We start from the raw sequence: 22602 nt of genomic DNA on the forward strand, positions 1-22602 counted from the left end.
GATGATTACACGCCTCTCATTAGCAGTGTAAACCTAGATATACATTGTAATATGGAACCCAGTTGCCACACCGTAAAATAGCAAATCAATTGTCCACTAAAGCAAACTATTATAATTATGACAAGGAGACACCTCTATTATAGCAGAAGTCATTGTGACTAATTCTGTCTCAGTGATTCACCACCATTTGTTAGCCGAGATTGCTCAGTTCATTCTATGATATGAAATTAAACTACATTTTAAAAACCTAGTGGGGAAAAATAAAAAAAAAAATGAAAAGCTCCAAGGTAAAGTGATCTGTAGCATTTATAGGTCTTGCAATTATTTAACCCCTGTGTCACCGTACAGCCCAGATAGGCACGGCTCAGCTACCTTTCACATAGTCACATTTTTACACAGATGAAAACAGACAGCTTCATTATTTTACTCAACCAAGTTAACAGTAAAATGTCAAACCATTGAAATTCTGTATGCTGCTATGAAATAGGTTATAATTATCCGTAATCTGCCCAATCACCTCCTTTTATTTAATTCTTTTTTTTTTTTGGTAGGTGAATGCAGGAGTTTATGTCGTTAACACCAAAAGACCATCTGAGTAAGTAAGTAAACGAGCGAATTGCCAAATATGTGCAATTTTTACATTGCATTGACAACCTGCATAGATTATTAAAATCAAAATACATATAACCTCTTTTCAGTTAGAGAAGTAATCCTGGCTGATTATTTTTGTTTACACTCCCCCCTAAAAAAAATTTAAAAAAATAAGGATGAGAGCCAGGGGGTCTCGAAGATGAGCTGCACTATTTTCAGCTCTGGGAACCCCCTGATTGCAAAGATATTTTTCGGTAAACCAGCGTTCAGTCCCTTCCAGGGGAAAACAAATGGCGGTAAAGATGTCCTGCGGGCCGCCAAGAAGCCACAACGCCATCCGCTGCGGCTTCCGATTAGGCCACTGGAAGCAAGGCGTTTAAAAATCAGGAAGTTATAGTTATAATGGTACCTTTTATCAGTAAGTATTTTGGGGGTTTCCGAGTGCTGAAAATAGCACGGTACTGCTATGGAGACCCCCTAATTCCCATCCTTTAAAGAAAAAAGGGGAGTCAAATGGGTGAGATTGTTGCATTAATTTATAGTCCTCTTTCAGTCATGTTTGAGCTCCCAAACATGTAATAATAAATCATACGTGGTTATATGGGCTCTCCTTTAAAACAATGAGGCACATATTTACACTTGGGTACATGGTTACACCTGAAGAAAGAACCACTGGTGGTCAACACAAGGCAGCACATTCTACAGCACAATTAACCTGACACACGGACACACAACTTGTGGGGTGATATATTTATTTTATACATCCCAAGCAGCAATTGAAACCTTGAATTGATGTTATATACACAGAGCAAGATGACCCTTTTCATTATGTGTTGAGATCACACGATATTATAAATGAACCAAAGCTATAAAGCTTCAGAGGACTTATTTCTACATACATACTTTTGTAGCATTGAACCAGTATTGAGTGCTGTGTTAACATAGAAGTCAAAGAAATTGGAAATTGTATTCAACACTGAAAAAAAGGGAAATAAAAAGGTTTATATTTTACCCAATGACATTTCCTGGGTACAGTTTTAAATCAGTAAAAATGTGTTTCGTGTTTTAAATAAATGTCTATGCAGTGGGATGCAAACAGAAATTAACGGTAGGAATAAGCAGAACAACAAAAACTGATGGAGGTTTAGATTCTGAGACTGAAAAGATGAATAGCTTCTTAAAGTACGTGACAGAACATCACTATCCCAAAACTGTCTTCAGGGAACACCAGCCATACCAGATATCAGGAATCACCAATGGATTACTACTGTATGTATACATACAGTATATGAACTTCTATGCCATCGTATGAGTGTTTGCTACTGGCCTGGCCGAGGTTCCCCGAGGAAACTCCTGAGAAATAGTATGTGAATATCACAAAATGTAGATGATTATAGCTGAGAAAGAAGGAATCAAAATACAAACTAATTAGTCTCTTTAGGATTGTGATAAATTGGGAGAACAACCGAAAAAGTCAAATATCTATCGAATCCCAACTGAACGTTTCCAGGACCAGAACAGACAATTTACCAAATGAGGTCAGGTATTCAGGATATCCCAGCTTCCAGCACAGATGGCTGCCGAAGATTAAGTTTCTGATTGAGCCACCTGTGTTGAAGCAGGAACTGATTGAGTCACTTATGCTGAAGCAGGAATATACTGAAAACCTGACATGTTGGGGGGGCCTTGAGGGCTGGAGTTGAGCGCCCTGATCTGGAGGATCTCATACTGTATTATTGTGTAAAACTTTTACAAAAAGACAAGGTATTTCTCTCTTAAGTTGAGGGTCCCTTTTCAACATGGCCACTGGGCAACTTCCTGTCTGTGAACCAATCAGGAAAGTGACCTCAAAAGGCTCATATGCACCTTCCTGTAAATGGCTATTTTATTGTTTCTGTAAGCTGTGGTGAATGTTCTTTGACTTGGCAGTTGAAAAATTGCAGTTCTACAACAGGATACCTCCAAATTCACACAAAGATTTTACAAATGAATAAGCAAGCAGCCCATATATACAGTGTTAACCCCATGAGTGTTGAAACTCAAGAGTGTATTTATCTCTTGTAATTCCATCGTAGGAAAACCCAATATGTATTTTTTAACTCTATGTAATGAGATTCTTGCACTAAAAAGTTATTTAAGTACCTTAATAACAAAAAAAATCAGAAAATAAAATATAGGACCCTTTCAGCGTGAGATGGGCAGGAGGATTATTGGAGATAAGGAAAAAGCTGAGGTATTAAACAAATTCTTTGCCTCTGTGTTTACCAGGGAAGAATCAATTTCAATAGTAGTGCCGCAGGAGGAAGCCACAAACTCTATATATTAAGAAACAATTCTTTAACTGCGGAAGAACTTCATAGGCGGCTTGATAAAATTAAAGTAAATAAGGCCCCGATGGCATACATCCAAGAGTTCTTAAGGAGTTAAGTTCAGTAACAGCCAAACCATTACATTTAATATTCAAGGACTCCATTTCCACAGGCTCAGTACCACAAGATTGGCGTAAAGCAGATGTGGGGCCTGACTTCAATAGTGTGGAAGCTACTTGAAGGTTTAATATGGGATAATATTCAGGAATACCTAATGGAAAACAAAATTATTAGTAATAGTCGGCATGGATTTATGATAGACCATGCAACACTAACCTTATTTGTTTCTTTGAGCAGGCAAGTAGGAATTTAGATTAGGGTAATGCAGTTGATGTGGTCTACTTAGATTTTGCAAAGGCTTTCAGACAAGAGGTTGGTGTACAAAATAAAGAAAAATGGACTCTGTAAAAATATACAGTATGCACCTGGATTGAAAACTAGATGCAGGACAGACAACAAACAGAGGGTTGTAAGAAATTGAACTTTTTCAGGGAATGTAAAGTTGTGAGTGGAGTACCTCAGGGATCGGTACTGGGACCCCTGCTTTTTAACTTGTTTATTAATGATCTTGAGGTTGGCATAGAGAGCAAAGTCTCATCTTTGCTGATGACACTACATTGTGTTAGGTAGTAAAATCAGTAAAAAATCAGTAAAATCAGAGCAGGATGTAATTTCTCTTCAGAAGGACTTGGAGAGACTGGAAACTTGGGCAGGTAAATGACAGATGAGGTTTAATACAGATAAATGTAAGGTTATGCATTTGAGAAGCAAGAACAAACAGGCAACTTACAAATTAAAAGGGGATAAATTAGGGGAATCCTTGATGGAGAAGGATTTAGAAGTGCTTGTAGACAGCAGGGTTAGCAATAGTTCCCAAAGTCATGCAGTAGCTGCAAAGGCAAACAAGATCTTATCTTGCATTAAACGGGCAATGGATGGAAGGGAAGTAAACATAATTATACCCCTTTATAAAGCATTAGTAAGACCACACCTTGAATATGGAATTTTGGGCACCACTCCTTAGAAAAGAAAAAATTTAACTAGAGCCACCAAATTAACAAAGGGGATGGACAATCTAATTTATGAGGAGAGGCTAGCTAAATTAGATTTATTTACATTAGAAAATAGGCGTCTAAGAGGGGATATGATAACTATATACAAATATATTCGGGGACAGTACAAGGAGCTTTCAAAAGAACTATTCATCCCAAGGGCAGTACAAAGGACACAGGTTCATCCCTTAAAGTTCCAGGCAAGGAGATTTCACGAGCAGCAAAGGAAAGGGTTATTTACAGTAAGGGCAGTTAAAATGTGGAATTCATTACCCGTGGAGACTGTGATGGCAGATACAATAGATTTGTTCAAAAAAAGATTGGACATCTTTTTAGAAAGGGAAGGTATACAGGGATATACTAAATAAGTAAACATGGGAAGGATGTTGGTCCAGGGAGTAAGTACTGTAATCTGTTTACCAATTCTTGAAGTCAAGAAGGAATTTATTTTTCCCCTTATGAGATAACATTAGATGATGTGTCACTGGGGGTTTTTGTTTGCCTTCCTCTGGGTCAATATACTGTAAGTACGGATATAGGATAAAGTATCTATCGTGTAAATGTAGCATAGGTTGAACTTGATGGACGCATGTCTTTTTTCAACCTCATCTACTATGTAACTATGTAACTCACAAAGTAAAGTTTATTTCAAGCTATTCATGAGGTCGACAAATGAATAGGACAATGTATCAAGTAGTCTACATGCATATAATGTTCACCCTCAATTAACTAGCATAGTAGACAATCAATTTTAAAATTAATTTTGTACATTTAATACAAGTTTATTGGGTAGGGCTCGCTCAAGCTGCCTTTTCATTTGATGCACAATAAGTACTTACAATAAGTACAGTAATTACAACCTCAAATTGATACAGCCAAAACACACTAAATGATTTAAAGCTGCAGACCAAGCAATATTCTACATGTGTGTTTTTTTTTTTAATAAATCAGTTCTGTACTATGAGAAAATACTTGTAGCATTTTGTTTTCTAAACAACTCTGAATTAGATTTTCAATGTATTATAATGTAACAAGCATTTTTTGTTTCTATAGCATCCATTTGAAAAGTCACATCCCCTTCCTCTTCTGAAACAGGCTCTGGCACACCCCTTTTTGAGCCCTGCCCTCTCTCTAGCAGTGCACCAATTGTATCTAGTGAATGATTGGTCACATGATCATCCTCACAGAACTTTGCATCTTTGGTCCTCTTCTGCTGCACTGACAGCCATTTAGTGAACCCGCGATCCAAATCTTCGTGATCGATCACAGGAGAATGGATCGATCGGCAACTTAGCTAATTACTTATTGTGTGGATTGTATTTATGCACATATTAAAGGGAAAAAAATAAATATATATGTATTTTAAATCATCAGCTTGGACTGCTGCTTTAATCCCAGCTGCTACTGTTGTTCCATACTGTATAACCATTTTCAACAAAAATATATGGATCACTCGAGAAAACAGTCTCCGTTGTAACATTTGTTTTTCTCCAACATGTCTTATTTTCCATAAGCAGAACTAATATATTGACAGGAATGAAATATATAATAAAACAGAATAAATCACTGAGTTGACTAAAAAAAAAAATTATAGATCAGTTATTCGGGCCAGATAATGTGCCAGTAAAATTCATTTGTACAGAGCTGCAAAACCTGTAACTCATAAAATAATCGAATTTTGGACATTTTAAGATAAAAGTTCCAGAATACAATAATAAATAAATTAAATAAATGCATTCTGGCACTAGACACTGGGGAATCCGTGTATACAGTATAGCAAACGCTTAAAGTATGACTGTGTGTGCAGAGCAGAGAGCTTAGTTATCGTAGGATAAGAATGAATGGATTGCTCTGTGTCAATAGGTTATCAAACAGATCCACATAGATAAATCTTGGTTATGTGTGAGACCAGCTTACTCTGAGCAAAAGAAGAAGAGAGAAGGAGTTTATCACTATCACTGCCTCTGAACCCTGCCAGACAAATGTACATCCCAGCAGCAGCTCTTTGGGTATTTGGGCAACTCACTCTCTCTTCCTCTGCCTGATACACCAGTAACCAAAAGGTAAAGACTACTGAGCAGCGATTTCTGCCTGAAAAATGCTATGTATATCTCTGTATACTCTGCATCACGATTTAGGGAAAATAAATTAGTTTATGTAATTTTTTTTATATAATCACTGCAATATTGGAGGCTCCATACAGTGAAAGCACTTAAGAATCTAACATCTTGTGTACCATTTTAAAAACAGCAATCACCCCCAGAAATCTATGTGAGTCTAATACAATATATAAAGTCCTATAAAGTTAGGCTCTTGCCTCCTGAGAACCATGGGGTGGGGTGAGGGGGTGAGGAGGGAGGGGGGGAAGGGGTGGGGCGGGGGGGGTGGCACGGACCTTCGGCCTTTGCGGTCATGTGATCACTTCTGCAGTGATCACTCTCCCCGATTAGCCCCTGGAAAGTGAGTATTTCCCTCGAACGCTCGCTCTTGCATGCAAATCTCGTGATTTGTTAACCAGCATTTGTTCGGACTGTGCGATTTTGGCTGCTGTGTAAACATTCGCGTCAGTAAAATGGCACGATGAGGCGGGCAAGGTTAGAATAACGGGTGCTGCATCTGTACCTGGCGTACCAGGGGCCGTGACGTACCAGGTACAACATAAAGGCACTGATAAAGTTAATCTCCTGGTTTGGAGGTCACCATGGGAACCACAGATTACACTGGGATCTGGGGGAAAACGCCATTGAGAAGTCCAGGACTCTTAATATCTCAACTGCTCATATCCCTGAACGAAGAATCGGATTAAAAAAATAAATACATCTTATGAATGGGCAATAAGGGATCTTTTACAGGAAATAAGCAACCACAACAAAACACAACGGGCTGCTGCTTTAATATCTTCTTATTTACAGATTGAGGGATTGAGGGATTGTTTATTCAAAAAATGTTTTCAACAATTTAGGCCGAAAGTTGTAATTCCTCAGGACGACACACTCAACAAAATGTATAACACATATTGTTTTCACCTACTGTAGCACTAACAGTGCACTAGCACTAAACTATACTATACAGTATAAGGCCTACTAAGCAAGTCCTGCTCTGGAAACATCTCAATTTTAATCTCCCGGACACTTGTCTACACCAGGGGTGCAAACTGGCGGGTGTGAGGGTTTTTTTTTGGGGGGGGGGGGGGAGGGGCACGGCGGTTACAGAGCCCTGCGCTCTTCCCCAAGGCATTTAAATAAAATGCCGGGGGACCGCGCAAGGCTTCTGTAACTCACTTACCGTGATTAAGCTGGCTTCGGGCGATGTGTCGCCATGGCAACATCACGTGACGTCACATGATCCGCAGCGTCATTTGACACCAGCACTAAGGCAAGGGGGTGGCGTGAGCACTGGGGGGGCGCAGCACCATAAGTTTCGCAACCCTGGTCTACACCATATTCATACAAAATGCAAAGAAACAAAATGGCGACCAGCGTGAACTACTGCGTTAAAGTGACTGTAATCAGGGAATCTCCAAACTAACATTTTCATAAAGGTTATACAACTTAATATAAAGATTGTGCTGATTGTGGTCTTAATAGGCCTGCGGAAAATGACAATTATTGGCTGATAATTTAGTTTCACTGCTTCTTTCGGTAAAATAAATGTATATCCATGAAACATTTTCATGTTGGTCCCAAAAAAAATATCCTTTCAGTTTTTATGTAATATAAATATTTGCTTCACAGGCTCTCAGTTACGTTAGTTTCTGGTTCATTTTGTACGTTTTTCATTCCTTTTTGCCACCACAACAATAATAGGAATGAAGTCTGGTCAGAATAATGCACGTTGTTTATAAACTCTAATAAGAATTAAAGAGAATATTAAAACATGGTTACATTTTTTGAGCAATATTCAAATGTTATATTTTGAATAGCAAATAAATGTGTAGGGACTTCCTCATTAACAAGAATAGCCAGTTTATCTATCTGCCAATAGTTTAAAATAAAGATCGCAGGTTTTCCACATTTATGGCCATATTTACTGAGCACCAAGTAAAAGGGCAGAAAGGTGTCTAATGGAATAACACCTCTTAATAAGTACAGGTGGTCCTCGGTATCCGACGGTCTATTATCCATCAAACGGATTATCCGACACCAGATAATGCATTCCACGGAACGCATTATCCGACGTCCGAACGCATTATCCGATGTTCACCGCCGCAGATTAACATTGGATCTGCAATCTGACGGTCCGCAATCCGCCAGCGGTTTGCAAGACGGAATCCGAGGACCCCCAGTATAGGTGCTAGAAGATGTCATTGTATAGCATCGCTTAGTATATATACAGGCCCATAATCCCTGTAGTGCAACTCATTTTGCTAAGGTAATAAAGAGGAAGCAGTGCATCTCTTCAAATAAATACGATCCAAATAAAAAGACCAATTGAGTAAATGGGCATGTTCGTTAGGCCTAGGAATTTCTCTGCGTGTTGACATTAGCATAGTCACATGAAATAAACAAGATTCCCATGTTAGCAATTCCTGAAATACTCTGCAGAATCTATTATGAACAAGTCACACACCTTAAAGTCACAAACACTGAACGGCTGCCAAATCCAAGATGGTCCTGCATGTTCTTGACCAAATAAAGTTACTGCTTAAGCACAAAAAATATTTTTACTTTGAAAAAAATAATAAAAAGGATGATAGAGAGGAACATAGCTATTTTGTTTCATATAGAAGACACCAATACAGTTACTTTGGTAAAGACCAGCATTTTCCATCATTTTAGTACACACATCTTTTAACCTTTACATTTCTCCAGATTTGGCACATTTTGTTGGACCAATGTTCCGCCTGATATAAATGTTAAATTATACAACCAAAAGCAATGAAAAGCAACCCCTTGTTCAAAGAAGAAGTGCTTACCGCAACAGCAATAACTACACACCAAAATAATCTACAATAAGTATTTCCAATTTGCTTCGTACGTCTTCACTATTGTCAGAGGTAAAGATCAGATATAAACCACATTTTGGGGCTTCCCGGTGACATGAATAAGGCGCCGCGCTGGGGGGTCTTCACCTCTGAACAATGTTACTTCTGAAATCAACTGAGTACGCTTTCAAGCAATTATATTATATATCTGTGCTGCAGTAATCCCTGTAATGCAACTCATTTTGCTAAGGTAATAAAGAGGAAGCAGTGCATCTCTTCAAATAAATACGATCCAAATAAAAAGACCAATTGAGTAAATGGGCATGTTCATTAGGCCTAGGAATTTCTCTGCGTGTTGACATTAGCATAGTCATATGAAATAAACAAGATTCCCATGTTAGCAATTCCTGAAATACTCTGCAGAATCTATTATGAACAAGTCACACACCTTAAAGTCACAAACACTGAACGGCTGCCAAATCCAAGATGGTCCTGCATGTTCTTGACCAAATAAAGTTACTGCTTAAGCACAAAAAATATTTTTACTTTGAAAAAAATAATAAAAAGGATGATAGAGAGGAACATAGCTATTTTGTCTCATATACTGTAGAAGACACCAATACAGTTGCTTTGGTAAAGACCAGCATTTTCCATCATTTTAGTACACACATCCTTTAAACCTTTACATTTCTCCAGATTTGGCACATTTTGTTGGACCAATGTTCCGCCTGATATAAATGTTAAATTATACAACCAAAAGCAATGAAAAGCAACCCCTTGTTCAAAGAAGAAGTGCTTACCGCAACAGCAATAACTACACACCAAAATAATCTACAATAAGTATTTCCAATTTGCTTCGTACGTCTTCGCTATTGTCAGAGGTAAAGATCAGATAGAAACCACATTTTGGGGCTTCCCGGTGACATGAATAAGACGCCGCACTGGGGGGTCTTCACCGCTGAAAAATGTTACTTCTGAAATCAACTGAGTACGCTTTCAAGCATTTATATTATATATCTGTGCTGCAGTCAGCACATTTTCTTTAAAATTATACTGTACACTCCTGAACATAGTGGGTTTTACTGTAAGGCTAGTTTACATTAGAGCTGCAGTTTCCAGTGGTTTTCAACCTGTGGTCTGCAGTCTATGTCTAAGAGGTGCACAAGCTCTCCTTTTCTCCCAGTGTGCTGCTGAATACTGTCACCCTCCTCTGCTAAACACTAGTTTGGGGGTAAGAAGAGAAGCGGGCAGAATTCATCAGCTCATCGGCATAAAGCAGCTAACTGGTGGGGGCACCCGTCACCCTCTCTCCTCATCATGTTGCCCTCTCTCCCCATCATGTCACCCTCTCTCCCCATCATGTACCCTCTCTCCCCTTCATGTCACCCTCTCTCCCCTTCATGTCACCCTCTCTCCCCATCATGTCACCCTCTCTCCCCATCATGTCACCCTATCTCCCCTTCATGTCAACCTCCCCTTCATATCACCCTCTCTCCCCTTCATGTCACCCTTTCTCCCCTTCATGTCACCCTCTCTCCCCATCGTGTCACCCTCTCTCCCCTTCATATCACCCTCTCTCCCCATCATGTCACCTTCTCTCCCCTTCATATCACCCTCTCTCCCCTTCATGTCACCCTCTCTCCCCATCATGTCATTCTCTCTTCCCCTTTTCAGTACCGCTCTTGTCCACATGCCATCTTTATTTCCCCTTGGTAATCTTTCTCCACACTCATTACTCATTCTCTCCCTGTGTCACTCATTCTCCATCCCGCACCTCCGTGTGTCACTCCTCTCCCATCCCCTCCCCCCACGGATGGGGGTAGAGACAGCAACAAGTATAAAGACTAAAGACTAAGACAAGACAATATGATACTCACACTTTGGTCACATAAGGTAACTGTCATTCTGATTAAAAGGAGAAGCCTCCGTTAATCCTAAATACTTTATTGTAAAACGTTTGCAATGTCTGCTACAGTATGTCCAGGCAAAACTAAATGGTTTTGACATGCTGTATACTGGGGCCAATGACATGGATAATGCTTCTTAACGTGGATAACATTTTGTGGCATATAGGTCACTCTCTTAGGGAGAATCAACGCTGTCTCTCTTTTTTGCATTTCCACCACGATCTTTCCTTGTGCAGCCTGGAGCTGCAAGAGAGGAGCCCACTGATCAAAGAAACATTTTGCTTCCAGGACAATCCATTATATCTGACAAGCTAAATGTTCCATGGTAGACCATATGGCATCGTAGCAAGGCCGACGGTGGAAGAGAGAAATTCAGCAAATGCATCACTATTATGCAGTTTGGCTACAGACCCAAGTTACATTTATGTTATTTAGTATTTGTTTGGTCCTTACACATGCTTAACCTTTGCAACTGTATCCAACAAAAACTCGTAACATATTAAAATTACAGTTTATGGAAATAAAGAGGAGATATTTAGGATTAACTTAAATCAACACGTCACGCTTTGGAGCAAAACACGCCATGGCATATACTGTACATGCATTGTATAAGCAGGTACGCAATACTGCTATACAGGTACAGCGCCCCATAAAGTTCTAATTACAAACCAGAGCACACTGTTAAGCACTAAAACACAAAATATTGGCATGGCCGCCATTTATTTTTTTAAGACTCTTTTACAATCAAATTTCCTAATCCACCCGGCCAGATCATCTCCAAAATGCATTACAAATACGTAATGACTGAGCTCAATGAGGTCTGAACTGTGAAAACTATACAGTATGCAGACAGCGGTTGGATTCATATAGCATTAATGTGTAACAAAATGGAAGAAAGATATGTCCAGGAAGACAGTTTACAAATATCTCAGAGTCGATGGCAATTAAAAAAAAAAAAAAGTCCAATTGTTTGTTTATTTAGTATTTTTCATGGGATACAGAATGAAGAGGGGGACACAGGGAAGATACAAATTGATAATAAATTGCATCATATTATAACTTTTGATTTACATGCTATTGGGGTAGGTGGTGGGCAATGGGATGGGGGGATACATATGGGATGTTAGAGGGACGAAAAATATAGTGAAGAAAATAAAATAAAGGTAAAAATAATCATAAATTTCTAGGCCCATCCGCCCAACATATCTCCCATCATCATATCTATACTGGGATCAGCCCCCCCCCCCACTCTCAGCGACCAACCAAGGCTCTCATACTGATGTGATTTTTTCCATAGAAAGGATGTATCACACCCTATGTTTAATTGCAGTGATATATGGGCCTCTTGCTTATTCCATAAGATTGCTATGCAACATCTTGTTGCGAGAATGATATGCGAGGTAAGTTTGCAGGTGTTTTTGGTAAGGCCATGTAGAGGTCTACCCAGCAAGGCAAACCAGCGGTATAGGGCAAGGGGCCTGCCCAGCACCGGGTGCTATTATCGGACATGAACACCAAGTGTGTGCCAGGGATCCCATTTGCCCACATCCTTTGAAACATAAAGGAGAGCTTTCCCTACTAATATCGTGTAGCTTAACCGGGGTCAGATACCCCCTAAATAGCATTTTGTAAGAGTTTTCTTTGAGAACTGTGCATATTGAGCTTTTAGCTGCTGCCTCACATATTACATCCCACCTGTCTATATCTAACTTGACTCTCAATTCTTCCTCACATTTTAACATGTACACACACTTGTCAGCATGGTCAGTGTTTTAGTAGCATTTGATACATTTGTGAAATCAGCCCATGCTCCAAATATCTAGACTTCAAAATTTCAGAGGAGGGCAGTTTTAACCTTTCCTTTAGATCGGTTAAGCTCTTGTTGCGAATATCTATAAGATCATCAATTCTGCTGAGCCCAGCTTTACCCAAGTATCAACGGATAGCCAAGTGAATTGTGGGTTACTGAACAGGGGGATAATGCCCGAAGTCTTTACAACAGGACAGTATTTAGTTTTAAGCTGTTCCCACAAGGATACATGGGTGCCTTACGACGGGGAAGGAGTGCGAGTTTGCCGGTCGGTCTTTGTAGTATAGCCACAGATGGAAATTAATTCCTGTCCAGGAGAAAAGAGAATCTTCGATGTCCACCCATCCCCTTGAGTTGTGTGAAAATTCCACAGGAGGGTCAGATCCAACCTAGTGGCCTAGTAATATTTAAAAAGATTAGGGACTGACAGACCCCCTTTATTTGAAGGTTTCTGTGAAAATGAGAGCTTAACTCTACGGTGCTTACAATCACAAATAAAGCATTGAATACACATTTGTAGTTCTTTCAATCTTTGTTTAGAATGGGAATGAGCAGAGCTCTGAACAGATACATAACCCTGAGCAGGATATACATTTTAACTGATATCATTTTTCCAACCCATGATATCCAATATTTTTTCCAGGACTCCATATCCCTTTTCAGATCTCTGATCAGTTGGGGGTAATTTGCTTTATAGAGGGTGGTAAACGATCTGGTGAGGTTAATCCCCAGGTAGGGGAGGAAGTTCTCCTGCCAAGAGAAGTCAAAGTTGACCTTCAACAATTTCACTACATCTTTGGGTAGATTGATATCCAATGTCACTGACCTAAACTGATTGATCTTAAATCGAGAAACTGTGCCTAACATGGACAGGACTTGGAATAGGTTTGGGGCTTGGCAATGGTCATCAGCCTATGATGCCGTCATTGAAGAGAAATAAACAGGACTAGAAGACCCTATATCCTATATATACCTAATACATTTACATAATAACTAATATCCACAATTCAAAACACAATAAATGAATCGCAGGAAACTTCCCAGTGGGCTGTATTGCATTGTAGAAAGTTTCAGGTCCATTTTTACTAATAAGCTAACTTCTGCCATAAGAAAACTCTCTGCGTTGAATGAAACCTTACATCTTATTGCGTTCAAGGTGTCGTTCAGCTGAAGACTGATTAGTTAATGTTGTGGCTTCTTTTATACATATATCCGGTGGCGACTGCTTATTTTTATACCTGTACTTGAGAAAGAGGAGGAGTTTTGAAAAGAGCGTAATAAACACTAAATTGGAAACCGCTATGACGTATCATTATTCTACCGCTAATTCATGTCTACCCTTAAAATCTGTAATGCGTGTAAAAATGACCAGATCAGCAAAACCCCCACACACAAAAAGGACATTACGTACTGCAACAATACCTACAATACATCAATATCTCCTTCTGTACTACTAATTAAAATGTCCAGATGGTAAGGTAACACCTGATGCAAAATGTTTTGAAACTACATCTTAAGATAGCATTTGAATTATTGTGCTAGAAATATTCACTTCTTCATCATTTGTGATGTTTTAATTAGAACACGAAAGAAAATTATTTATAGTTGTTCTATATGAACTTTGGAGACCACAAAGGTACCGTCTGGTATAACACTTTGCTAGTCATCTTGAAAGTTCACGTAGAAGTTAATTTATGAGTAGAAAGCATACAGTATGACATAGTGCACCGCCAAGCTCCTGTGCAACACAATCTATATATTTATTTTCCGTTGATTTAATAAAAGTTCTGAAAACCTGAGAAGAAACCATTTTTCCCCATGATGAATAGTATACTAATATAATATATAATTTTAGATATATATATATCTATATATATATATCTATATATATATATATAGATATATATATAGATATATATATATACAAATGTAAATACAACTGTATGCTCATCTGCATGTCTTAGGCAGGTCTGCAACCCTGCCTTTCACCATTATCACCCAGCACACAGCACTTCCACTGCAGCAAGGGATTCTGGGAAATGACATGCAAATGAGCACACAGTGCCACTTTTTGCTTCAAAAAACATATATATATATATATATATATATATATATATATATATATATATATATATATATATATTTATATAACGAATAAACAAGAACAGTAGGCACTCCGTCGGGGAAATCAAGATGATGGGTGCAAATCCTATATAGAATAAACAGGCAATACGATACCGTGTTTGAGACGAATATCAAGAGGCAGCACTCCAAAAGGTAGTCACAAAAAAATTGTATTAGCAAGACATCATATCCAACGTTTCGGTCCTTCATGCGGGACCTTTCTCAAGGTCCCGCACAAAGGACCGAAACGTTGGATATGATGTCTTGCTAATACAATTTTTTTGTGACTAACTTTTGGAGTACTGCCTCTTGATATTCGTCTCAAACACGGTATCGTATTGCCTATATATATATATATATATATATATATATATATATATATATATATATATATACACAAGAGAGAGAGAGAGAGAGAGAGAGAGAGAGAAATAAATGACAGATGCCTGCTGCACACAGTAGAAAGATAAAGAAAAATCCATAACTTGAATGGGGTGCAGGCAGAAGGACAGGAATCACCAACCAGTCCTGGAAATGTAGATAACAAGGAATCCGCAGCACTCACCAATATAATGTAAAGAGTGACATTTATTTATGCCATATTCCAAATCATGAAAAAATTGGGCAACAATTCGGACCGCACATTGTCCTTTATCCATCTCCTGAGAAAGGACCATGTGAGGTCTGAAATGTGGCCCAATTTTGTCATGGTTTGCAATATGGCATAAATAAATGTCACTTTTTACATTATATTGGTGAGTGCTGTGGATTCCTTGATATATACTCCTTTCAAATAATCACACACCATAGTTGGTACATCTGCAGTTTTATTGCATAACAGCATGATCGTCCTCCAGCCCTGGAGCAGACCACAGGGGCTTGAGGCCCCAAGAGCCCCTCCCAATTTCCTTAACCCTCTTGTAGGGAAAATTGTATCACACTGTCCCATAATCAGCCACCTCAATTTGGTGGAGTGTCAGCCTTTATACCCGGGGGGAAGGGCATGTAACCCTGCCCCATAACAGGGCAGGTCTAGGTACTGACAGGCATCACACCATATACATATAACCCAGTCAGTACCCTCCCCAGGTATGACACTCTAACTGCCGGTTTAGGCCTGCCCCTGGATAAGGCAACATACTGCCCATCCAGGCTGCAACTCCAGGCTAGGCCCTGCGCAGGAGATTAACCCAAACACTGCCTGTTCCTATCAGGACTTATAGTGTTGAGGCAAATAGAAGGCTATAGCCAGGGACACTTGGCTACATATGCATCCCTATCCACCCCCTTCCCCTAGGCAGCAGGAGATAGGGTGTACATGAGTGTGAACAGGACTCCGACCCGTTTTAGATGGGATTAGATTGTTATCTCCCCGGTTTGTTACCTGTGATCTTGGCGTTCCTTCTGGCAGGTTCAGGCCCTGGCTGTAATGGAGGATGAAGTGGTGGTTGTGAGGAGAGGACAAGAAATAGGGCACCAGGATCTTTTGCAACTCAAATGGTTCTATTGATTGGCACAACAGTTCCAGGGCGTCCACTAGATCAAGGATCAATCTCTGCATACATCCCAGCCCAGGGGCATCACCCCTTGCCTGGGCAGGATAGCACTAGGCATCTTCAGCCATGAAGCAAGGCAGGAAATACCAGCAATGGTAATGTAAGGAATTGGGGGCCATGTCCCTTGTGGCGTGACCCCTCCTTACCCACTACCAGTACTGCAGCGGCTACTGCCCCTGCCCCCCGTCGCTACCCATGCCGCCGCCCAGCGCATACCTTGAACTCTGCTGCGGCCGCCATCTTGAATTCTGGCACTGGTGTTACAGACTCTCAGCTGTGCTCTACTACTTCCTGGTCTCTCAGCCACTCACGAGCAGCTCCTCGACACGTCCCCGCCATGCCCCTCGTCCGGATTGGCTTTAAATATCCTGCTTTGCCTTCACTTCCTTGCTCTGCATAGCTCCTTGCTGCCTGTGTTGCCTGGAACCTGTGTCGTCCTCTCTTGTGTTTATTCCTTACAGCTACTGACCCGGATCGTCTGAATACCCCCTCTGGCTCCTGAACTCAGCTTTCCTACAGTCTACTCTAACCTCTAAGACCCTCGGACCCTGCTACGGATTTAGACTACGGAACTTTCTATATCCTTGGACTCGGCAAGTACTTGACCATTTTTCATCTACATCCAGGCCTGGCCATGCTACTTTGCCACATCCCGGACACGCCCCCTCTGCTGTCAGTGCGTATATTCTACATCCCACCTCAGTACAGGGGACTGGTCTGGTCTGCGGGCTGCACAGTGACATTATGCAGAGCCCAAATGCAGTACAATGAAGAAGCAGGCACACGGTCTTAATAATGAGGAGGTTTAATATGCCATAAAGACCAACGTTTCGGCAGTCTAATACTGCCTTTCTCAAGGTGAGTCTTGAGAAAGGCAGTATTAGACTGCTGAAACGTTGGTCTTTATGGCATATTAAACCTCCTCATTATTAAGACCGTGTGCCTGCTTCTTCATTGTACTGTAACATATAGGGACTTCAGGAGCTCCCCAGGACCAGCGCACCGGCAACTAAGTACCCCACCTCTATTACCATTGTGACTGAGTGCGTGTTTCATCCTCTATCTATGAGCCCAAGTGCAGACCTGGCTGAGGTGGGGGAGCTTCTTACGTCCCTTGCACAATGCATCCAAACTTTTGGAATGAGATTACTGGTTTGATACAACAACTATCCACTCTCTCACTACAGCCCACTTCGCCATCAGCAGCAACCGCACCTTTAAGAATCCCTACGCCTAAAGCATATGCGGGTGACCCTCTGGCCTGTCGAGGGTTTTTGAACCAGTGTGAAATTCAGTTTGAAATATCTCCAAGCCTCTTTCCTAACGGACGCACCAAGGTAGCCTATGTTTACTCTCTCTTAACAGAGGATGCCTTGGCCTGGGCTTCTCCCATCGGGAGCTGCGTCCGGAGACCAAGTCGGGTTATCAGCTTTTCCGCCAAGAATTCCAGCAGGTATTTGATATTCCTGTTCGCAAAGATACTGCTGCCTCTTCTTTAGTTCATTTGTCTCAGGGTCGTAGGTCCGTAGCCAAATATGCACTGGAATTCCGGACCGTCGCAGCAGAGACTCGTTGGAACGAAGAGGCACTTTCTGCTATATTTTGGCAAGGTTTGTCCGAATCTGTAAAGAATGAACTTGCAGTCCAGCCCCGACCCCAAGCATTGAAGGATTTGATCACACAGTGCATACGCGTGGATCTGCGCCTCCAAGAGCGACGTCACGAACGCCAACGTCCCAGGTTCGTGCCTACTGACTCTCCTTATCCTAGGCCTCCTCCGGCTTTTTTGGCCTCTTCCTGATACTATAGAACCCATGCAGATCGGCAGTCAGCGGATCCGTACTCCCGACAGGACGGCCGAGAGGGTTTGCTGGCAGAATGAGGGCCCATGCTATTATTGTGGATCACCAGATCATGTGGTACGTTTTTGTCCTTTGAGGCCCAAGGAACAAACGGGACCAGCCACGCAAGAGGGACTTACCCTCGGATCAATTTCTTCTCGCGCCCTCTCTAAAGAGGAACTCCCCAAGAGGATTATGCTCCCAGTTTCGCTTGAAAGCCCAAATTTTCGTGTAACTACTGCTGCTTTTCTCGATTCAGGCTCTGGTGGTAATTTTGTGGACCAAGACTTTGCCACCCGTAACAAGATTTCTCTTATCTCCAAGAAAGCACCAATTGGACTCGAGGCTATTGATGGACGTCCTTTGCAACCTGCTTTCATCACGTTAGAGACTCTTCCTCTCACTTTATCTGCCGGTTCTCACACCGAGATTATCTCCTTTGACGTAATACACTCTCCTGATGTTTCAGTTATCCTAGGGTTACCGTGGTTACAGCATCACAACCCATGCATAGATTGGAGGGACTGCAAACCGATTCAATATGAGCCAGAGTCAGACGCCTCATCCTCGCCGGTCATCTCTCCTGCCACAGTTATCGTGGGAATGGAAACGCCTTCTGATAGCAACTCCACTCTTCCCAAAGTATATGCTGATTTCATCGATGTTTTCAGTAAGTCTCAGTCAGAGGTCCCGCCTCCTCATAGACCCTATGATTGTCCCATTGATCTGGTCCCTGGTGCCGTCCTGCCTAAGTCTAAGTCCTATCCCTTGTCTCTCCCAGAGACTGAAGCCATGGCAACCTACATCAAAGAGAATCTTGAGAAGGGATTCATTCGCAACTCTTCGTCTCCCGCCGGTGCCGGTTTCTTTTTTGTGAAGAAAAAGGATGGATCAGTGAGACCATGCATTGACTACCGGGGCCTCAATCTCATTACTGTCAAAAAACGGTATCCCCTGCCTCTGATTTCGGAACTGTTTGAAAGGCTTCAAGGGGCCAAAAAAATTTCCAAGCTAGACCTCCGAGGAGCTTACAACCTCATACGTATTCGAGAAGGCGTTGAATGGAAAACCGCCTACGGTACTACGAGTATCTCGTGATGTCATTTGGTTTATGCAATGCTCCTGCTGTCTTTCAGGATTTTATGAATGATGTCTTCCGCGATGTCCTCAATTCCTTCGTAATTATTTACCTTGACGACATTCTAATTTTTTCTGGGAATCTTCAAGATCATGTCCAGCATACTAGGCTTGTCCTCTCTCGTCTCCGTGTCAATAATCTCTACGCAAAGCTCGAGAAATGTCTTTTTCATCAATCTTCTACCGCCTTCTTAGGCTATATCATTTCGGATAAAGGATTTTCGATGGACCCAGAAAAACTTAAGGCTGTTTTGGATTGGCCCCTGCTTAATTTTCTTAAGGCCATTCAGCATTTTTTGGGGGTTTCCAATTACTATAGGAAATTCATCCGGAATTTTTCTACTACTGTGGCTCCCATAACTGCGCTTACTAAGAAGGGAGTCGACCCATCTGTGTGGCCTCCTCCCCTTAAGATAAATTGCACCCATGTGGATTTTTTTCGAAAAAGTTCTCCCTTGCTGAAAAGAACTATGAATTCGCAATAGAGAACTTCTGGCCATCAAGATGGCTTTACAGGAGTGGCGACACCTCCTGGAAGGCTCCCGCGAACCAATTGCTATTTTGACAGATCATTAGAATCTTCTCTATATCGAAAGTGCACGTCGTCTAGGATCTCATCAAGCCCGCTGGGAACTTTTTTTTTCAAGATTTAATTATACTCTATCGTACATCCCCGACACGAAGAACATAAAAGCTGATGCCTTGTCCAGACAATTTTCCCCTGAGAAAAAATCCGAAGAAATCCTAGAAACAATTGTACCTTCGAAATGCATAGTCTCCGCCAACTCTTTTAATATTCTTGAAAAGATCGTAGAAGCCCAGTCACAGATTCCGAGTGGTCTAGAGGTACCGGAAGGAACTCTTTATGCCGCCCCCAAGTTTCGTCAGAAGATCTTGGAATGGGGTCACTCCGTCCGGTCAGCCGGCCATCCTGGCTTCAAGAGAACTTTGGATCTCATTAAGCGCACCTTTTGGATTTTATTGTAGATCTTCCACCCTACCATTTTGGTCATAGTAGACCGATTTTTGAAACAGACTCATTTTGTTCCCCTCACGGGTCTCCCCTCCTCTCCCACCGTGGCAGATATTTTCCCAAACAAGTGTTTCGTATCCACGGGATCCCTACGTCCATACTTTCTCACCGAGGATCGCAATTGATATCAAGGTTTGGCGTGCTTTCTCCAAGAGGCTTGGTATGGCCTTATCCTTCTCTTCAGGCTATCATCCCCAAACTAATGGGCAAACTGAGAGACTTAATCAAAGCCTTGAACAGTATCTACGATGCTTTATTTCTGATACCCAAGATAATTGGGTTGATCTATTACCATGGGCGGAATTTGCTTCCAATTCTCTCCGTAATGAATCTACGCAAGAATCTCCGTTTTTCGTGAATTACAGCTTTCATCCAAGTCGGCTTCCAATCTCCAACACTCCCTCAGGAGTGCCAGCAGCCGATGAACGGGTAACCACGCTACAGAACTCTTGGATCAAGATCCAATCCGCACTCCTTAGGGCAGCTCAGAGGTTCAAATCTCAAGCAGATCGTCGTCATCAACAGGCTCCCAATTACAAGCCAGGGGACCGAGTCTGGCTTTCAGCAAAGAATATAAGACTGAAGACTCCTACCCCAGAATTGGTTTTGGGGCTTTTCTTGATTCAGGAACAAATCAATCCTGTCACGTTCCGCTTACAGTTGCCTTCATCCATGAACATTCCCAATGCGTTCCATGTATCCCTGCTCAAGCTTTTCGTTCAGAGCAATCGTTTCCCTGCAAAAGCCCATAAACCCAACCCTGTTACGGTCCAAGGACACACTGAATTTGAGGTACAGTCCATTGTGGATTCCTGTATATCCAGGGGAAAAGTACAGTTCCTTGTACATTGGAAGGGCTATGGTCCAGAAGAGAGTTCCTGGATATCAAGGGAAGACATTCATTCTCCAGCTCCACTCAATCGCTTCCACAAGAAAAATTTTTGGATTCTGGCACTGGTGTTACAGACTCTCAGCTGTGCTCTACTACTTCCTGGTCTCTCAGCCACTCACGAGCAGCTCCACGACACGCCCCCGCCATGCCCCTCATCCAGATTGGTCACTGTCGCTTTAAATATCCTGCTTTGCCTTCACTTCCTTGCTCTGCATAGCTCCTTGCTGCCTGTGTTGCCTGGAACCTGTGTCGTGCTCTCTTGTGTTTATTCCTTATAGCTACTGACCCGGCTCGTCTGAATACCCCCTCTGGCTCCTGAACTCAGCTTTCCTACAGTCTACTCTAACCTCTAAGACCCTCTGACCCTGCTACGGATTTAGATTACGGAACTTTCTATATCCTCAGACTCGGCAAGTACTTGACCATTCTTTATGTACATCCAGGCCTGGCCACGCTACTACGCCACATCCCGGACATGCCCCCTCTGCTGTCGGTGCGTATATTCTACATCCCACCTCAGTACAGGGGACTGGTCTGGTCTGCGGGCTACACAGCATGACAGGTAATATCCCCTCTGTCTCCTCTCCGCATCCGTCCGGGACCCTTCCCTCTCAGGTAAGTACTTCTGTGCAGGCTTTAGCCTCTAGTCCACCTCAAGCCTTATATTGAACAGAGGAGCCTGGTTCACCAACCTCCTCCGCAAGAATGATCTCCTGTTGGCTTCATAGCACCCTGCGTCTCAGAATACTCCTTCTGCTGAGCTTCATATAGGAAGGTCTTGCTTCTCTTCACTTGCCCTAGACTGTCATCACAGCAGCTTGAGGCTTCCACAGGCAGTCTACATTACAAATCCCTGTTCATCACCCTTAGATGAGAGATGAACCTGCACTTCCCTAGGTGAGGGATCAGCTACTATTCCCTCTAGCAGCTTCTACTTGTCATATAGCAGGAGGAGCCATAATATTCCTCCCCCTCATTCTAGTAGCTTCACAAGCCCAGACTTGTGCCTGTAAGTTGCTACACTCAGCAACTGAGGAGATGTGATGCAACCAGCTCACTTTTAACCCCAGCACTGCCTGCTCTTACCAGGACATGTGCCAGGGTGGGGGAACATTAGTGAGGGGGCTACATATATACACACACGTATATGTATATATAATGGTTATTGATACCTTGAGATGCTTTTAAACAACGATAAGGAAGAAGGAGAAATATCCGCACTCTTCGTGTTCAAAACATCCTCAGATCCTTTCTTTGAATTCAAATTAGACCAGTGCTAGCACAACGTTTCGGGGTACAAAGTCAACCCCATTAGTTTCCAATACTAAACATGCATAGTATACAGTGTCATCTCCTCTTCTTTGAA

General features: G+C 41.8%; 1 protein-coding gene across 20 annotated transcripts in view; it reads right to left on the minus strand.

Moving 5' to 3' along the window:
• Window positions 1-22602, minus strand: part of TCF4 (transcription factor 4) — a 408258-nt gene that overhangs the window by 200644 nt on the left and 185012 nt on the right. The window lies entirely within an intron of this gene.

The sequence above is a fragment of the Ascaphus truei genome, chromosome 1 (assembly GCF_040206685.1).
Source record: "Ascaphus truei isolate aAscTru1 chromosome 1, aAscTru1.hap1, whole genome shotgun sequence".
NCBI lineage: Eukaryota > Metazoa > Chordata > Amphibia > Anura > Ascaphidae > Ascaphus > Ascaphus truei.